Below are 13,010 nucleotides of genomic sequence, written 5' to 3'. Positions count from 1 at the left end.
TTTTGGCTATTTTGGAAGATTCAGTTTTCCACAAATTTTCCCATCACTCAGCTAGCCCACTTGTGCCTCTAAATTTCTAATGGAGGACCTTGTTTCATTCATGAAACTTACAGTGGCCTTAGATAGATCAGAGACTATATTTGACAAGCTAGATGTATTCTGCTCAGAATTTTCTGTCTGTTGCTAAGTGGATGATGGAAAAGGCTTGCTATTGCTAAACCTGTTTCTTCCACCATTATTAAAGCCTTGTTGAGGCTTTTGTTGATCCTTCCATGAGAAATTTGGATGATTTCTCCATGAGGGATTATAGGTATTTCCATAGGGTTCTCCCATGTAATTCACCTCTACTATTGCAAGGTTCTCAGGATCATAAGCCTCTTCTTCAGAAGATGCCTCTTTAGTACTGTTGGATGCAGCTTGCAATCCATTCAGACTCTGAGAAATCATATTGACTTGCTTAGTCAATATTTTGTTCTGAGCCAACATGGCATTCAGAGTATCAATTTCAAGAACTCCCTTCCTCTGAGGCGTCCCATTACTCATAGGATTCCTTTTAGAAGTGTACATGAACTGGTTATTTGTAACCATGTCAATGAGTTCCTGAGCTTCTGCAGGCATTTTCTTTAGGTGAATGGATCCACCTGCAGAATGGTCCATGACATCTTAGATAATTCAGATAAACCATCATAGAATATATCCAGGATGGTCCATTCTAAAAGCATGTCAGAAGGACACTTTTTGGTTAGTTGCTTGTATCTTTTCCAAGCTTCATAGAGGGATTCACCTTCTTTCTGTTTGAAGGTTTGAACATCCACTCTAAGCTTGCTAAGCTTTTGAGGAGGAAAGAACTTGGCTAAGAAAGCCGTGACCAGCTTATCCCAAGAGTTCAGGCTATCTTTAGGTTGAGAGTCCAACCATATTCTAGCTTTGTCTCTTACAGCAAACGGGAAAAGCATAAGCCTGTAGACCTCGGGATCAACCCCATTAGTCTTAACAGTATCACAGATTTGCAAGAATTCAGTTAAGAACTGAAAAGGATCTTCTGATGGAAGTCCATGAAACTTGCAATTCTGTTGCATCAGAGAAACTAATTGAGGCTTTAGCTCAAAATTGTTTGCTCCAATGGCAGGGATTGAGATGCTTCTTCCATGCAAGTTGGAATTTGGTGCAGTAAAGTCACCAAGCATCTTCCTTGCATCTCCACCATTGTTATTATTTTCGGCCATGTCTCCTTCTTTTTCAAAAATTTCTGTCAGATTTTCTCCAGAGAGTTGTGCTTTGGCTTCCCTTAGCTTCCTCTTCAAAGTCCTTTCAGGTTCAGGATCAGCTTCAACAAGAATGTTCTTATCCTTGTTCCTGCTCATATGAAAAAGAAGAGAATAGAAAAGAAAATATGAAATCCTCTATGTCACAGTATAAAGATTCCTTATATGAGTATAAGAAGAGAAGGATGGAAGAAAGAAAAGATAAGAATTCGAACACAAAGGAGAAGAGTTGGTTCGAATTTTTGAGTAGAAGAGAAGTGTTAGTAAATAAATAAATAATTAGAAGGAGATGAGAGAGGGAAGAATTCGAAAATTAAATAAAATAAAATAAAAATATTTTTGTTTTTAATTTAAAATTAAAGTTAAAATTCGAAAATTAAGAGAAGGAGTAAAATTAAAATTAAAAATTAAAACAATTAGTTAATTAAAACAAATTTTGAAAAAGGAGTTAGTAATTTTCGAAAATTAGAGAGAGAAAATTAGTTAGGTGATTTTGAAAAAGATATGATTGAAATAGAAAACTTTTAAAATCAAACAAAAGTTAAGTGGTTAATTGAAAAAAATTTGAAAATCAAATTTGAAAGGGTGAGAAGTTAGAAAAGATTTTGAAATTGATTTTGAAAAAGATATGATTGAAAATGAAAAAGATATGATTGAAATTTAATTTGAAAAAGATTTAAAAAGGAAATTAAAAATATTTGATTTTTGAAAATTAAAGTTGATTACTTGACTAACAAGAAAGAAAAATATACGATTTTAAAATTTAAAGATTGAACCTTTCTTACTAGGTAAGTAACAAACTTAAAATTTTTGAATCAATCACATTAATTGTTAGTAAAGATTTTGAAATTAGGAAATGAAAATAAGAAAAAAATTTTGAAAATAAATTTTGAAAATTTTGAAATTATGAAAGAAAACAAATGAAAAAGATTTGATTTTTGAAAAAGATTTGAAAAAGATAGAATTTTTAAATTGAATATTTGATTTGACTCATAAGAAACAACTAAATTTTAAAAATTTTTGAAAAAGTCAACTCAAATATTCAAATTTTATGAGAAGAAAAAGGGAAAGATATTTTTTTATTTTTGAATTTTAATGATGAGAGAGAAAAACATCAAAAAGCCTCAATGCATAAAAATTTTGGATCAAAACACACAATGCATGCAAGAACACTTTGAATGTCAAGATGAACATCAAGAACACTTTGAATGTCAAGATGAACACCAAGAACTTATTTTTGAAAATTTTTAAGAAAAGAAAAACATGCAAGACACCAAACTTAAAAATTTTTAATGTTGAGACACTAACAAATTGAAAATGCATATGGAAAACAAGAAAAGTCACAAAACATGAAAATGCAAGGATCAAACAAAGAAGAACATCAAGAACAACTTGAAGATCATGAAGAACATATGATGAATTTTCGAAAATTAAAGAAAATTATAAAAGCATGCAATTGACACCAAACTTAAGAATTGACACTATACTTAAACAAGAAGCACAAAAATTTTTTTGGTTTTTATGATTTTATTAATTTTTTTTTTGGAGTTTTCAAAAATTATTTTGAAAAAGAAAAATAAGAATTTCAAAATATTTGATAAGAATTCCAGGAATCATGCAATGTTAATCTAAAACTCCGGTCCAGGAATTAGACATGGCTTACTAGCCAGCCAAGCTTTCAGTGAAAGCTCCGGTCCAAAACAATTGACATGGCCAATGGCTAGCCAAGCTTTAGCATACATAGTTAAAGCATGTGAAGAGGAAGCCTCAATCCAAAAGAATTTAGACATGGCTTTACAGCCAGCCAGACTTCAACAGATCATCATGAAACTCTAGAATTCATTCTTAAAAATTTTGAAGAACATAGAATAATTCAATTTTTATTATTTTTATTTTTTATATATTTTTTTTAAATTTTTTCGAAAATAGAAATAATTAAAACAAAAACTTAAAATTAAAATAAAATTACCTAATCTGAGCAAAAAGATGAACTGTCAGTTGTCCAAACTCGAACAATCCCCGGCAACGGTGCCAAAAACTTGGTGCACGAAATCGTGATCGTTCATTCCTTGGTAACGGTGTTAAAGACTTAATACGCATGTTCATAATCTTAGTTCTTTGTCACAACTTCGCACAACTAACCAGCAAGTGCACTGGGTTGTCCAAGTAATAAACCTTACGTGAGTAAGGGTCCATCCCACGGAGATTGTCGGCTTGAAGCAAGCTGTGGTCACCTTGTAAATCTCAGTCAGGCAGATTCAAATGGTTATAGAGTTTTAATAATTAAAAGATAAATAAAACGTAAAATAAAGATAGAGATACTTATGTAATTCATTGGTGAGAATTTCAAATAAGCGTATGGAGCTGCTTGGTTCCTTCTAAATCTCTACTTTCCTACTGCTTTCATCCAATCCTTCCTACTCCTTTCCATGGCAAGATGTATGTTGGGCATCACCATTGTCAATGGCTACATCCCGTCCTCTCAGTGAAAATGGTCCAAAATACGCTGTCACCGCACGGCTAATCATCTGTCGGTTCTCGATCATACTGGAATAGGATTCAGTAATCCTTTTGCGTCTGTCACTACGCCCAACACTCGCGAGTTTGAAGCTCGTCACAGCCATCCCTTCCCAGACCCTACTCGGAATACCACAAACAAGGTTTAGACTTTTCGGATCTCAAGAATGGCCGCCAATAATTCTAGCCTATACCACGAAGACTCTGATCTCACGATCAGGAGGCTAAGAGATATGCATTCAAGCTTGCTTTCATGTAGAACGGAAGTGTTTGTCAGGCACGCGTTCATAAGTGAGAATGGTGATGAGCGTCATGGTGCACGAAATTGTGATCATCAACAATGGCGCCAAAGGCTTGGAGCTCTCAAACGTGAATCACACTTTGTAACAATTCCGCACAACTAACCAGCAAGTGCACTGGGTCGTCCAAGTAATAAACCTTATGTGAGTAAGGGTCGATCCCACGGAGATTGTCGGCTTGAAGCAAGCTATGGTCACCTTGTAAATCTCAGTCAGGCAGATTCAAGTGGTGATGGAGGATTGATCATTAAAAGATGAATAAAACATAAAATAAAGATAGAGATACTTATGTAATTCATTGGTGGATTTCAGATAAGCGTATGAAGATGCTTTGTTCCCCTTGAACCTCTGCTTTCCTATTGCCTTCTTCCAATTATTCATACTCCTTTCCATGGCAAGCTTTATGTTGGGCATCACCGTTGTCAATGGCTACATCCCGTCCTCTCAGTGAAAATGGTCCTGATTCTCTGTCACAACATCGGCTAATCAGCTGTCGGTTCTCGATCATGTCAGAATAGGATCCATTGATCCTTTTGCGTCTGTCACACGCCCCACAATCGCGAGTTTGAAGCTCGTCACAGTCATCCCTTCCCAGATCCTACTCGAAATACCACAGACAAGGTTTAGACTTTCCAGATCTCAGGAATGGCTGCCATTAATTCTAGCCTATACCACGAAGGTTCCAATCTTAGATTAGAAATCCAAGAGATACACACTCAATCGAAGGTAGAACGGAGGTGGTTGTCAGGCACACGTTCATAGGTGAGAATGATGATGAGTGTCACGGATCATCACATTCATCAAGTTGAAGAACAAGTGATATCCTAGCGAAGAAGTAGGCGTGAGTTGAATAGAAAAACAGTAGTAATTGCATTAATTCATGAGGAACAGCAGAGCTCCACACCTTAATCTATGGTATGTAGAAACTCCACCGTTGAAAATACATAAGAACAAGGTCTAGGCATGTCCGTGAGGCCAGCCTCCAAATGTGCATAAGACTCTCAAAGATAAAAAGTATATCTAGTGTGTAAAATACAATAGCAAAAGGTCCTATTATAGAGAACTAGTAGCCTAGGGTTACAGAAATAGGTAATTAATGCAGAAATCTTCTTCCGAGCCCACTTGGTGTGTGCTTGGGCTGAGCATTGAAGCTTTCATGTGTAGAGACTTTTCTTGGAGTTAAACGCCAGCTTTTGTGCCAGTTTGGGCGTTTAACTCCAGCTTTTGTGCCAGTTTTGGAGTTAAACGCCAGAATTCTTGAGCTGACTTGGAACACCTGTTTGGGCCATCAAATCTCGGGCAAAGTATAGACTATTATATATTTCTGCAAAGCCCAGGATGTCTACTTTCCAAAGCAATTGAGAGCACGCCAATTAAGCTTCTGTAGCTCCAGAAAATCTACTTTGAGTGCAGGGAGGTCAGAATCCAACAGCATCTGCAGTCCTTTTTCAGCCTCTGAATCAGATTTTTGCTCAGGTCCCTCAATTTCAACCAGAAAATACCTGAAATCATAGAAAAACACACAAACTCATAGTAAAGTCCAGAAGAGTGATTTTTATTTAAAAATTAATAAAAATATAACAAAAACTAATTAAAATATACTAAAAACATACTGAAAACAATGCCAAAAAGCGTATAAATTATCCGCTCATCACAACACCAAACTTAAATTGTTGCTTGTTCCCAAGCAACTAAAAATCAAATAGGATAAAAAGAAGAGAATGTACAATGAATTCCAAAAACATCTATGAAGATCAGTATTAATTAGATGAGCGGGGCTTTTAGCTTTTGCTTCTGAACAGTTTTGGCATCTCACTTTATCCTTTGAAGTTTAGAATGATTGGCATCTATAGGAACTCAGAATCCAGATAGTGTTATTGATTCTCCTAGTTAAGTATGTTGATTCTTGAACACAGCTACTTTAAGAGTCTTGGCCGTGGCCCTAAGCACTTTGTTTTCCAGTATTACCACCGGATACATAAATGCCGCAGACACATAACTGGGTGAACCTTTTCAGATTGTGACTCAACTTTGCTAGAGTCCCCAATTAGAGGTGTCCAGGGTTCTTAAGCACATTCTTCTTTTTGCTTTGGACCTCGACTTTAACCACTCAGTCTCAAGTTTTCACTTGACACCTTCACGCCACAAGCACATGGTTAGGGATAGCTTGGTTTAGCCGCTTAGGCCAGGATTTTATTCCTGTGGGCCCTCCTATCCACTGATGCTCAAAGCCTTGGATCCTTTTTATCACCCTTGCCTTTTGGTTTAAAGGGGTATTGGCTTTTTCTGCTTGCTTTTTTTTTCGCATATATCCCTTTTTTTTTCTGCAAGCTTTTCACTGCTTTTTCTTGCTTCAAGAATCAATTTTATGATTTTTCAGATCATCAGATAACATTTCTCCTTTTCCTTTCATTCTTTCAAGAGCCAATAATTTTAACATTCATAAACAATCAAATTCAAAAATATGCACTATTCAAGCATTCATTCAGAAAAACAATAGCATTGCCACCACATCAAAATAATTAAACTGTTTAAAATTTGAAATTCATGCACTTATTTTTCTTTTTCAATTGAAAACATTTTTCATTTAAGAAAGGTGATGGATTCATTTTCATAGCTTTAAGGCATAGACACTTAGACACTAATGATCATGTAATAAAGACACAAACATAAATAAACATAAAGCACAATTTTCGAAAAAGCAGAAAAATAAAGAACAAGAAAATTAAAGAACGGGTCCACCTTAGTGATGGCGGCTTGTTCTTCCTCTTGAAGATCTTATGGAGTGCTTGAGCTCCTCAATGTCTCTTCCTTGCCTTTGTTGCTCCTCTCTCATGGTTCTTTGATCTTCTCTGATTTCATGGAGGAGGATGGAATGCTCTTCGTGCTCCACCCTTAGTTGTCCCATGTTGGAACTCAATTCTCCTAGGGAGGTGTTGATTTGCTCCCAATAGTTTTGTGGAGGAAGATGTATCCCTTGAGGTATCTCAGGGATTTCATGATGAGGAATTTCCTTATGCTCTTGATGAGGTTCTCTTGTTTGCTCCATCCTTTTCTTAGTGATGGGTTTGTCCTCATCAATGAGAATGTCTCCCTCTATGTCAATTCCAACCGAATTGCAAATGTGACAAATGAGATGAGGAAAGGCTAACCTTGCCAAAGGAGAGGACTTGTCTGCCACTTTGTAGAGTTCTTGGGATATAACCTCATGAACTTCCACTTCCTCTCCAATCATGATGCTATGTATCATGATAGCCCGGTCTATAGTAGCTTCAGACCGGTTGCTAGTGGGAATGATTGAGCGTTGGATGAACTCCAACCATCCCCTAGCCACAGGCTTGAGGTCATGCCTTCTTAGTTGAACTGGCTTCCCTCTTGAATCTCTCTTCCATTGAGCGCCCTCTTCACATATGTCCATGAGGACTTGGTCCAACCTTTGATTAAGGTTGACCCTTCTTGTGTATGGGTGTGCATCTCCTTGCATCATAGGTAAGTTGAATGCCAACCTTATATTTTCTGGACTAAAATCTAAGTAATTCCCTCGAACCATTGTAAGCCAATTCTTAGGATCCAGGTTCACACTTTGATCATGGTTCTTGGTGATCCATGCATTGGCATAGAACTCTTGAACCATTAAGATTCTGACTTGTTGAATGGGGTTGGTGAGAACTTCCCAACCTCTTCTTCGGATCTCATGTCGGATCTCCGGATACTCATTCTTTTTGAGTTTGAAAGGGACATCGGGGATCACTTTCTTCTTGGCCACAACTTCATAGAAGTGGTCTTGATGCACCCTTGAGAGGAATCTCTCCATCTCCCATGACTCGGAGGTGGAAGCTTTTGCCTTCCCTTTCCTCTTTCTAGAGGTTTCTCCAGCCTTTGGTGCCATAAATGGTTATGGAAAAACAAAAAGCTTTAGCTTTTACCACACCAAACTTAGAAGGTTGCTCATCCTCGAGCAAAAGAAGAAAGAAGAGAGTAGAAGAAGAAGAAATAGAGGAGATGGAGTGGGCTTTGTATTTCGGCTAAGGGGGGAAGTGGTGTTTAGGTTGTGTGAAAATGAAGGAGTGAAGATGGGTTTATATAGGATTGAGAGGGGTGTGTAAGGTTCGGCCATAGAGGGTGGGTTTGGGAGGGAAAGTGGTTTGAATTTGAATGGTGAGGTAAATGGGGTTTTATAAAGGATGGATGTGAGTGGTGAAGAGAATAGTGGGATTTGATAGGTGAGTGGTTTTTGGGGAAGAGGTATTGAGGTGATTGGTGAATGGGTGAAGAAGAAAGAGAGTGGTGGGGTAGGTGGGATCCTGTGGGGTCCACAGATCCTGAGGTGTCAAGGATATCTCATCCTGCACCAAGTGGCGTGCAAAACGCCCCTTTTTGCCAATCCTGGCGTTAAATGCCAGGCTGCTGCCCATTTCTGGCATTTAACGCCAGCTTCTTGCCCATTCCTGGAGTTAAACGCCAGTCTGGTGCCCTTTTCTGGCGTTAAACGCCCAGAACGGTGCCAGACTGGGCGGTTAACGCCCATTCTGCTACCTTTACTGGCGTTTAAACACCAGTAACTGTCTCCTCCAGGGTGTTCTATTTTTCATTCTGTTTTTCACTTTGTTTTTGCTTTTTCAATTGTTTTTGTAACTTCACATGATCATCAACCTACAGAAAACATAAAATAACAATAGAACATAGAAATTTATCATAGGATAGTAAAGATTGGGTTGCCTCCCAACAAGCGCTTCTTTAATGTCAATAGCTTGACAGTGGCTCTCATGGAGCCTCACAGATGTTCAGAGCAATGTTGGAACCTCCCAACACCAAACTTAGAGTTTGAATGTGGGGGTTCAACACCAAACTTAAAGTTTGGTTGTGGCCTCCCAACACCAAACTTAGAGTTTGACTGTGGGGGCTCTGTTTGACTCTGTATTGAGAGAAGCTCTTCATGCATCCTCTCCATGGTTACAAAGGGATATCCTTGAGCTTTAAACACAAGGGAGTCTTCATTCACTTGAATGATCAATTCTCCTCTGTCAACATCAATCACAGCCTTTACTGTGGCTAGGAAGGGTCTGCCAAGGATGATGCATTCATCCATACACTTCCTAGTTTCTAAGATTATGAAATCAGCAGGGATGTAATGGTCTTCAACCTTTACCAAGACATCCTCTACAAGTCCATAAGCCTGTTTCTTTGAATTGTCTGCCATCTCTAGTGAGATTCTTGCAGCTTGTACCTCAATGATCCTTAGCTTCTCCATTACAGAGAGAGGCATAAGGTTTATGCTTGACCCTAGGTCACACAGAGCCTTCTCAAAGGTCATGGTGCCTATGGTACAAGGGATTGAGAACTTTCCAGGGTCTTGTCTCTTTTGAGGTAATCTCTGCCTAGTCAAGTCATCCAGTTCTTTGATGAGCAATGGAGGTTCATTCTCCAAAGTCTCATTACCAAATAACTTGGCATTTAGCTTCATGATTGCTCCAAGGTACTTAGAAACTTGCTCTTCAGTGACATCTTCATCCTCTTCAGAGGAAGAATACTCATCAGAGCTTATGAAAGGCAAAAGTAAATTCAATGGAATCTCTATGGTCTCAGAATGAGCCTCAGATTCCCATGGTTCCTCATTAGGGAACTCCATGGAGGTTAGTGGACGTCCGTTGAGGTCTTCTTCAGTGGGAGTCACTGCCTCTTCCTCCTCTCCATGTTCGGCCATGTGAGATGTGGTTATGGCCTTGCACTCTCTTTTCGGATTATCCTCTGTATTGCTTGGGAGAGTACTAGGGGGGAGTTCAGTAATTTTCTTACTCAGCTGTCCCACTTGTGCCTCCAAACTTCTAATGGAGGACCTTGTTTCAGCCATGAAACTTTGAGTGGTTTTGATTAGATCAGAGACAATGGTTGCTAAGTCAGAGTGGCTCTGCTTAGAATTCTCTGTCTGTTACTAAGAAGATGATGGAAAAGGCTTGCTATTGCTAAACCTGTTTCTTCCACCATTATTGTTGTTAAAACCTTATTGAGGTCTATGTTGATCCTTCCATGAGAGATTTGGATGATTTCTCCATGAAGGATTATAGGTGTTTCCATAGGGTTCTCCCATGTAATTCACCTCTTCCATTGCTGGGTTCTCAGGATCATAAGCTTCTTCTTCAGATGAAGCTTCCTTAGTACTGCATATTGCTTCTTGCATTCCAGACAGACTCTGAGAAATCATATTGACTTGTTGGGTCAATATTTTATTCTGAGCCAATATGGCATTCAGAGTATCAATCTCAAGAACTCCTTTCTTCTGAGTTGACCCATTATTCACAGGATTCCTTTCAGAAGTGTACATGAATTGGTTATTTGTAACCAATTCAATGAGTTCTTGAGCTTCTGCAGGCGTCTTCTTCAGATGAAGAGATCCTCCAGCAGAGCTATCCAATGACATCTTGGATAGTTCAGACAGACCATCATAGAAGATTCCTATGATGCTCCATTCTGAAAGCATGTCAGAAGGGCACCTTCTGATCAATTGCTTGTATCTCTCCCAAGCTTCATAGAGGGACTCATCATCCTTCTGTCTAAAGGCTTGGACTTCCACTCTAAGCTTGCTCAATTTTTGAGGTGGAAAGAACTTTGCCAAGAAGGCATTGACTAGCTTTTCCCAAGAGTTCAGGCTTTTAGGTTGTGAATCCAACCATGTCCTAGCTCTGTCTCTTACAGCAAAAGGAAAAAGCATAATTCTGTAGACTTCAGGGTCAACCCCATTGGTCTTGACAGTGTCACAGATTTGCAAGAACTCAGCTAAGAACTGATGAGGATCTTCCAATGGAAGTCTATGAAACTTGCAATTCTGTTGCATTAGAGAAACTAATTGAGGCTTAAGCTCAAAGTTGTTTGCTCCAATAGCAGGGATTGAGATGCTTCTCCCATAGAAATCAGGAGTAGGTGCAGTAAAGTCACCAAGCACCTTCTTTGCATTGTTGGCATTGTTGTTATTTTCGGCTGTCATGGTTTCTTCTTCTTTGAAGAGTTCTGTTAGGCCCTCTAAAGAGAATTGTTCTTTAGCTTCTCTTAGCTTTCTCTTCAAGGTCCTTTCAGGTTCAGGATCAGCTTGAACAAGTATGCCTTTATCTTTGTTCCTGCTCATATGAAAGAGAAGAGAACAAGAAAGTAGGGAATCCTCTATGTCACAGTATAGAGATTCCTTGAGGTGTCAGAGGAAAAGAAGAATAGAAGGAGGAGGTGGAGAAGAGGGAATTCGAACTTATCAAAAGGGATAGAGTTCGAATTCTACCTTGAGGAGGAGTCTTAGTCCTTTAAATAGATGGATGTCAAAAGAGGGGAAGAATTTTCAAAATTAATTAAAAGATTTTAAATAGAAATTTGAAAATTTGATTGAGATTTTCGAAAACTAAGATTGGGAAAGAAATAAAGTGATTTTTGAAAAAGATTTTAAAATTAGAAAAAGATATGATTGAAAAAATTAATTTTAAAAAAGATGTGATTGAAAAGATATGTTTGAAAAGATATGATTGAAAATCAATTTAGAAAAAGAAAGTTTTTAAAATTAAAGTTGATTACTTGACCATCAAGAAATTAAAAGATATGATTTCAAAATTTAAAGTTTGATTCTTTCTTAATAGGCAAGTAACAACTTGAAATTTTGAAGTAAATTTTTAATTGAAGCAAGGATTTTTGAAAATGGTAAAAATAAATATAAAATGGAAAGAAATTGATTTTGAAAGAGATATGATTGAAAAGATATGATTTGAAAAAGATTTGATTTTGAAAAATTATGAAAACTTGAAAAAAATGTGAATTAAAAACAAAATCTTCCCTTTAGTGTCATCCTGGCGTTAAACGCCCAGAATGGTGCCCATTCTGGCGTTTAACGCCCAAATCTCTACCATTTTCGGCATTAAACGCCCAGCCAGGTACCCTGGCTGGCGTTTAAATGCCAGTTTTCCTTCTTCACTGGGCGTTTTGAACGCCTAGCTTTTTCTGTTTGATTCCTCTGCTGAATGTTCTGAATCTTCAATTCTCTGTATTATTGACTTGAAAAGACACAATTTTGAAAATATGTTTGAAATTTTTAATGGTGAAGAACAATAAAAAAAATGCAACTAAGATCAAATAAACAATGCATGCAAGACACCAAACTTAAAAATTTTCATATAAGAGACACCAACAAATTGAGAATGCATAACAAAAACAACAAAACACACAAAACAAGAGAATTTAAAGATCAGAGCAATAAAATCATCAAGAACAACTTGAAGATCAATGAAGAACATGCATGAATTTTTGAAAAATGCAAGAAGAACAGAAACATGCAATTGACACCAAACTTAAAATTTGATACTAGACTCAAACAAGAAACATAAAATATTTTTGGTTTTATGATTTTAAAAATTTTTTTGTATTTTTTTCGAAAATTATATAGAAAAGAAAATAAAGAGAATCAAAACTTTTAATAAGAATTCCAGGAATCATGCAATGTTAGTCTAAAGCTTCAGTCTAAGAAGATTAGACATGTTTGGCCAAGCTTCAGCAGGACATTATATTCAATAGCTAAATTGATGAGAATCAATCAGCTTTTGTGATGGTGGGAACATCACCTTGAAACTCTAGAATTCATTCTTAAAAATTCTGAAAAATACCTAATCTAAGCAACAAGATGAACCGTCAGCTGTCCAAACTCGAACAATCCCCGGCAATGGCGCCAAAAACTTGGTGCACGAAATTGTGATCATCAACAATGGTGCCAAAGACTTGGAGCTCTCAAACGTGAATCACCCTTTGTCATAATTCCGCACAACTAACCAGCAAGTGCACTGGGTCGTCCAAGTAATAAACCTTACGTGAGTAAGGGTCGATCCCACGGAGATTGTCGGCTTGAAGCAAGCTATGGTCACCTTGTAAATCTCAGTCAGGCAGATTCAAGTGGTGATGGAGG

The 13,010-nt window shown here is 37.5% G+C and overlaps 2 non-coding genes across 2 annotated transcripts; both read left to right on the top strand.

Moving 5' to 3' along the window:
- The first annotated feature begins 716 nt into the window (after positions 1-716).
- LOC112762022 (small nucleolar RNA R71) lies at positions 717-824 on the top strand. Its single transcript, XR_003182384.1, has one exon. It is a non-coding gene; the product is annotated as a small nucleolar RNA R71 (small nucleolar RNA).
- A 9,729-nt stretch (positions 825-10,553) lies between these two features.
- Positions 10,554-10,661, top strand: LOC112760295 (small nucleolar RNA R71). The gene has a single exon (XR_003180743.1). It is a non-coding gene; the product is annotated as a small nucleolar RNA R71 (small nucleolar RNA).
- The last annotated feature ends 2,349 nt before the right edge of the window (positions 10,662-13,010 follow it).

Source organism: Arachis hypogaea, chromosome 16, assembly GCF_003086295.3.
Source record: "Arachis hypogaea cultivar Tifrunner chromosome 16, arahy.Tifrunner.gnm2.J5K5, whole genome shotgun sequence".
In the NCBI taxonomy this organism is placed as follows: Eukaryota; Viridiplantae; Streptophyta; class Magnoliopsida; order Fabales; family Fabaceae; genus Arachis; species Arachis hypogaea.
Note: the sequence above shows the minus strand (reverse complement) of the source record. Positions and strands in the feature narration are given on the sequence as shown.